The sequence below is a fragment of the Muscardinus avellanarius genome, assembly GCF_963383645.1.
Source record: "Muscardinus avellanarius genome assembly, chromosome: 1".
Lineage (NCBI taxonomy): Eukaryota > Metazoa > Chordata > Mammalia > Rodentia > Gliridae > Muscardinus > Muscardinus avellanarius.
The window spans coordinates 51,418,181-51,425,703 of NC_137786.1; the positions used below are offsets into that span (position 1 = coordinate 51,418,181).

The window sequence follows — 7,523 nt, forward strand, 5'->3', positions numbered from 1 at the left end:
ATTGACAAATCTCAGAAACTTCATCTAGTACATAGATAAAAATCAGAAATAAGGCAAGAAAGGTTACTGAGCGTCATCAAAATAGATAGTTATGTAGACAATCTCATAAAAAGAGCTCTTTAGACTTACATCTATAAACTCTGTGAGTGTGTGTGTGTGTGTGTGTGTGTGTGTGTGTGTGTGTGTGTTTTACTGGAGATTGAACCCAGGAATATTCCATCTCTGAGCTACACCCCAGCCCTATTTTTTTTAAAAATAGGGTCTCACTAAGTTGTGAAGGGCCTCGGTTGCTGAGGCTGGCCTCAAACCTGAGATCCTCCTTTCTCAACCTCCCAAGTATTGAGGAGCAACAGAAAACTCGATGAGTTTGCCCCTCGATCCCAAACCTTTCCTCAGTGGATTAACAGGAAAACCAGTGATGGTGAAACCTAAGTGCAGAATAGAGTACAAGGGCTGCCTGGTATCTGCAGATGGCTATATGAACATGCAGAAGAATAGATAGATGGGGCATTGTCTGGACATCTGGGTGAAGTTTGTTGTTTGTTTGTTTGTTTGTTTGTTTGTTTGGTGGTGGTACTGGGTTTCCTGGAAACCCTTCTACCTCCGGGCTACACTCCCAGACCTATTTTATACTTTTTTTTTTTTTTTTGAAACAGGGTCTCTTAAGCCAGGGCGACTCCTTCGAACCTGCACCATCCTCCTGTCTCCGCCTCCCAAGCGCGGGGATTACAAGCGTGTGCCACCATGTCCGGCTGGGTGAAGTTTTAATAAGGTGTCATAATGTCCTTTTCATCAGAGGTGTTGAAGAAGAGGAAGAAGAGAGGGAAATAAGAGAATAGAGCCTTTTGTGGGTATATATATATATATATATATATATATATATATATATATATTTCTAAATAATAAAGATTTTTTTAAAAAAAAAACTCCCTTGAAGGAAGTTTAGCTGTCTAGAATAAATCATTCCCTAAATTGCTACACAGCTATACTTGTACTTTAAATTATAAAATTTTTAAATTATTTAAAATTTTTGAATGACTCTAAATTCTGAAAGTTGTACTTTAACTTCTGAAGTGCTCCTGGGCACATCATCTTGCATTTGGTAACTCCCTCCCGGGTGCGGTACGTTCCCCAGGCCCCCAGTGTTTCCGCCTCACCTTCCTGCTACCTCCCTTCGCATTCTTTCTCTCTTCATCAACTTGCCGCTTAGGCCGCTGGCAAAGGATGCTACGATACACAAGCAGGTCAAGTTTGCTGCTTATCAGAAGTTCTAAAGGCTTCCTGGTATCACAAGTGAAAACAAGACTTTTAGTGTTTCATGTTTTTTTCTATCTCACTTTCCCAAGAATCGTGGGTATTAAAAACTGTATATTTGGAATTTCAATCCCAGTACGAGTCAAACTCAGAAATAAAAGCTTCAGTAAACACTTTGTATTTGCAAAAAGCACTGGAGATACAGCTATGAAGATGTATAGCACTTGCCCCCAGAAAACTGACAATCTTGTAGAGAGATTTAAACGCATAAAACAATTTGAAAACAATAAATATATGGTAGAATTCGAAGTATGGCTGAAGTTCTAAGAAAGGGGACGTTCACGTGGAGCCGAAGTGGCCACTGGGAGATTCGGGAGGTGGTTAGACCTGAGTTGGGTATGAAAGGCAGGGGAATTTTAGAAAGAAGACAATAAAAAAGCAAAGTACCACAGGCATAAGAAGATAGACAGTGAAAAAAGTTCTCAGCTACAGAGATCTACTTACATAAATTTATTTTAAGCATAAATAGTGTTTCATATAAACGGCATGTAATTGTGTCTGGATGCCATGATCCGCTAGACTGGTGAAAGTTAAGAGAACAGACATGAACACAAGGAATGGCTGCCTCCTTCAGCCTCCTGGGTTGGCATTCCAAGCAAGTTGCACAGAAAGAGGAAACCCCCTTTGTACCTTGCCATGGTTTATAGCACTCTCCCAGTTTCCACCTCCTCCCACCCTGTCAGCACCCGATACAGTGACCAGCAGAATCTGCCATTATACTCCCTTCTCCCATCCTTTGAACCCTCCTGGCTTCTGGCCTCCTATTGGCTTATTGTGTTTGGGGATTGAACACTACACAAAGAAACCTAATGGAGGGAAATGCAAGGGCTAACATTCAGCCCAGTCCCTGGGAAGGTCTGCATTCACCCTGAAGAAGGGTGTCTTTGTAATTCATCTGCCCAGAGAAATCGTTTTCTTGCAATTTGCACAAAGGCATTCTATAGTCCAGCAGCGGCCCAGAGCACTGCTGGATCTGAGCTTTGCTAGACATTTTGAGGTCAGTGCTATCACTTGGGTCCTCCCCTCAAGTCCAGCATCAACTGATCTGACAAATAATGAAATAACATGAAACCCACGTATCAACCAGGGCAAAACTGACCAGTTTCCTCTAAGACAATGATAGAGTACAGGTATTTCTGTTTGCTATAAAGAGAAATGCAGGATGTCAGAAGGCTCTAATAGGAGGATGAAAAAGATTGGTTTTTAGACCCTAAGCCCAGAATGGCATCCTCAAGTTTATTGATACACCATTGACACAGAGTATTTACTATACCAGATGAATCAAATCACCTGGTTTGTGAATTAAAGGTTTAGTTTTCCCTGGGTGTAATCACTGTGTTTAAGCATCCTGGGTACAGGCTGATCTGATACAATATTCTCTCACTGCAACTCATTGGCTAAGACCTCATCAACCACAAAAGAAAAACTACTAAAATATTTGTAAAAGATTATTTAAAGAAGGATTTTTTCCAGGAAAAGGGAAATCATTTACCATCTCAATGGATATAAATGGTTAGGTCTTTTTGAAATCAACATATAACATGATGATGATGAAGAAGAAGAAGAAGAAGAAGAAGAAGAAGAAGAAGAAGAAGAAGAAGAAGAAGAAGAAGAAGAAGAAGAAGAAGAAGAAGAAGAAGGAGAAGAAGAAGAAGAGGAGGAGGAGGAGGAGGAGGAGGAGGAATCTTTTTTTTTTTTCAAAAATGTCTTTTTGGCACAAACCAACTGACCACTTCATGAACACTGGGCAGTCAAATAATTGGAACTATTTCAGAAGAGCAAATGAAGCAAAAGAGATCATGGAAAGCAGGAAATATATGGATGCAATTTTGAGACTAAATGAACATGCAGCACTATATACAAAATAACCAGTGAGATGTAAAAACTGATGTGGATCCCTTTGATTTGAATCAACAGGGTGTGAAGGACTCTTATTATTAAAGGAAAACCTTGGTGCCAGCTTGCCCTTGTCCAGATCCAGACATCCATGGCTTTAGCTTTGAAGGTGCAAAGCCACAGGGCTGAGCTGCAGCCCCCTGAGAGTATAGAAAGCCGTTTGGGGGCCAGTACTCTTTGGCTAACTAGGACTCAGAAACCTCCCTCCCATCATCCTTCTCCTAGAAAAGTATCCTCTCATCAGCAATTTTTAAAAATCTGCAGTATAGGACCTCTGATTCCAAGAAGAAAGATGACTTGTATTTTCAGATGTGTAATAGAATAATGCTTTTGTAATGTCAAAGAAAGAACCAAGGACTATTTTGCTGGGGCTTCAAGGGACCTTGAAAATCTCCTCCAGAAGTTTCCAACCTATGTTCAGCCAAGTCCCCAGGTACTGAGAGAGGCTGCAGATGAAGAAAAGGGGTGGCCTAATGTGAGATCATGGAAAGCACTTTTAAACAAAGAATTGTTTACGGCTCATTTCAAGGTCACCTTGAAATTAACAGGAGAAAATTTAACCAAACTCTGTACTTTCTTGGAATCACATTTTGGAAGCTTAAGCTATTCTACATTGATCCTATATTCCCCTTTGCTTCCTCAACAATCCTCAAGGCCATTTTTCTCTCTTCCTACCAAAATGGAAGGCAAAGCAAGCCTTGAAGATAATGCTGGCCTGAGAATGGAACTTAAAAAGCCACTTCACAAAAGGAGAAGTTCAAATGGCCAATAAATGTATGAAAAAATGCTCAATATCATTAGCAATCAGAGAAATGCAAACCAAAACTACCCTGAGATTCCACCCAACTCCAAGTAGAATGGCAATCATTCAAAACACAAACAACAACAAATGCTGCTGAGGGTGTGGAGAAGTGGGAATTCTACTACATTGTTGGTGGGATTGCAAATTAGTGCAACCACTTTGGAAAATTCTAGGGAGGATCCTCAGAAGAATGGGAATGAACTTACCATATGATCCAGCAATACCACTTTTGGGTATCTACTCAAAAGAATGGAAGCCCAACTACCAAACTAATGCATGTATATCTATGCTCATAGCTACACAATTCACAATTGCCAAACTATGGAACCAGCCAAGACATGTTTATCAACAGAATGAATGGATTACAAAACTATGGGATGGGTATGCAATGGAATTTTACTCAGCCATAAAGAATAGCACAATTATGTCATTTATAGGGAGATGGATGGAACTAGAGAACATTATGCTAAGTGAGATTAGTCAGTCACAAAAAATAAGAAATCAAATATTCTTCCTAATATGTGGAAGCTGGGGATAAAATGGATCATAGGAAAAACTCTAGACAAAAAGGAGATACTATAGATGAGCAAATAAGGCGACCTGATTGGGGGTGATAGGAGGGGGGGAGAGAGAAATTCCCTAATGTACATGATGTACATTCACAAATATATCAATGCCAATCACTAAGCCAAACATGAGAAGGAGGGAGGGGGAGGGGATGGGGTGGGAATTGGGGAAGGGTTAAATGAGTGATGTGTGCATGTATGCCTCTGCCATCTTGTACTCCATTAAGATGTATGACTACAATGCACCGATTAAAAAAAATATATTTTTAAGCCTATGCATAAACACTTTCCATTCAGAGACTAGATGGAAAAGGGGATAGGAAGAGAAATCAGTGGACAGACCAAAAAAAGGAAGGAGAACTTCTACAGTCCCTCCAAGTGGGAAAAATAAAAGGACTTTCTACTTGAAGATCGAAGCAAGCAGTAGAAGAGTCCTTCAGGTGGTGACACAGTAATGGAGGGCCCTGGACATTTTTAAGTCCCCTGGAATTGAAGTCAGGAGACTTGGACACCAAAGATGCAGTTGAAGATGAGAAGAAAATCCTGTCCCTGACCAATGCGGCAACAGAACAGCATTTTACAAGTTTCCTCTAAGCGCAAGGAGAGGTGGATGGACACATTGCCCCAACTCCAGGTAAGCCCATGATAGGAGAATGCCCTAGAGAACACTGTGCCAAAGAAATGGCTGAGTGGGCCTGGGGTAAGAACACACATTTAGATAACTAAAACTTACCCAATTCCTTTTACCTTATAGTTCAAAGAACACATGGAAATAAAGGAATTTTCCATGTAATTGTTGTTTCTTTGCTTCCTGGTACTGGGGATTGAACCCAGAAGCATTCTGCCTCTGAGCTATACCCCAAACCCTTTTTATTTCTTGTTTTTTGAAAAGGGTCTCACAAAGTTGCTGAGAGTTTCACTAGGTTTCTGACACTGGTCTTGAACTCACAATCCTTATATAAAACACAGTACATAGGCAACTTCAGAAACTCAAACAACTTGTTCACACATGGCAGCATATGGCTCAGACCAACACGCTGTGCGATGCAGTTGATAATGAACTCTTGGATTATGAATTTCTTACTGCAAAACAAAACTCCTGATGGTCTTACATCATCAACATGTCTGTGATTGCTGACAAGTGTCTCCTAAAGTTTGATAAGCCTTATGGAGCTTGCCAGCACCTACAGAAGCTCTCTAAAAGAGCAGCCTTTTCAAAGTACAGCACGTCGAGCTATTGCTTATGCTACAAAGGATCTATTGTGTGTAAGACTCTGATCCAGGGACTTCTCCCTGGTCCTCCTCTTCGCTGACCAATGATTAGCGCAACTCTTCAACCTTCTTGACATCCAGATCAACTTCAGAATCTCTTTTTCTATCCCCTCTCCCTGTTTGTTTATAGCTTGGTATTTGCTAATTATTTGAAGTTTTTGAATGACAGAACTGTATATTGTTTAGTATACTTGTTTAATATAAATTGTTAGAATTGTTAGTGTGAAATGTATTATTTGATGTTCATTCATAACTAATTGGCTTTGGCAAAGCAACTGCTCAGCATCAAAAACTAGCTTAACAATAAATTAGAAAATTTCCTTAATTTCCGGAGTGTTACAACCTTACAGTGTTGAATAAACCTTGTGACACTGTGGAAAGATACAAATCATGTGTGATGTGACTTATTGGTCTTAGGACCTGTGGCCCGATGCTCACAACAATTCTCCTGTCTCAGCCTGCCAAGTACTGGAATTACAGGCGTGCACCACCACGCCCAGCTCTTTTATTTCCTATATTTATAATGTTGTGTATTATTTTCTGTATTTATAATGGGGAAGTCCTGTGATGATTTTATGAATGCTTAATCACATCCATGTATCTAGTGAAAAGCCTTCCAACTAGACAGTGACATTTCTTTTCAACTTAACCTGAGGCACAGAGGCATGTGTGAACATGTGTACCAGCAGCATCAATACTGCAAGAGCAGTCAACTGCTTCAAAACCGGCGCACACTTTGACCAGAACAATAAACATTGTGTTCACCCACAATGCCTTGATCCAAAGCATCTGCTCCTTGACCTTGCTACATTCAGTAAGCTGGTAAAAATGAGATATATTTGGCACCAGCCATATCAAAGGAATGACTTGACCAGCTCTCAGTTAGAACATGACTTGAGATTTCACCAACAGTTAAACAAAAATGCCCTGAACGTCCTCCTTGGTAGCACTGACATAGCTAATAAGACTGGAAAAAAAAAGTATGTATATACATGTGTGCCAGAAAAGGGAGTACCAACAATTCAAAACCCCTACAATAGACATACTTCAAGGAGATCACTACACAGCATTTGAAAAAAAATGCTGAAATATGGACAATAAGCAACATACATGGCCAAGCAATGTCTCTCTACTTTCCTCAATGAACAAACTCTGTTAGGAAAGATATGTGGTTTGGAATCCACACTGTCTAAACATGCTACAAATAAAATATTCATTATTGACATACATTTCAGACATTTCTTTTCTTTTCTTTCTTTCTTTCTTTCTTTTTTTTTTTCTTTCTTTTTTTTTTTTTTTTTTTTTTTTGGTGGTACTGGGGATGGAACCCAGGGGCTTTTCTACCTCCTATTTTATACTCTATTTAGAAACAGGGTCTCACTAAGTTGCTGAGAGCCTCACTGAGTAGCTGAGGCTGGCTTTGAACCTGTGCAATGCTCCTGTCTCAGCCTCCCAAGTGCTAGGATTACAAGTGTGCGCCACCACGCCCGGCTTGACAGAACATTTCAACCAACATGTTTTTTGTATGTATGCGTGTGTGTGGTACTGAGGATGGAACCCAGGGGCTTTCTACCCCCTTTCTACACTCTCAGACCTATTTTATATTTCATTTGGAAACAGGGTCTCACTAAGTTGCTGAGAGCCTCACTAAGTAGCTGAGGCTGGCTTCGAAC

At 40.2% G+C, this 7,523-nt stretch overlaps 1 pseudogene across 1 annotated transcript; it reads left to right on the forward strand.

Moving 5' to 3' along the window:
• The first annotated feature begins 361 nt into the window (after window positions 1-361).
• LOC308263209 (small nuclear ribonucleoprotein F-like) lies at window positions 362-839 on the forward strand (annotated as a pseudogene). Its single transcript has 2 exons — window positions 362-526; window positions 757-839. The product of its transcript is annotated as a small nuclear ribonucleoprotein F-like (transcript).
• Window positions 840-7,523: the final 6,684 nt, after the last annotated feature.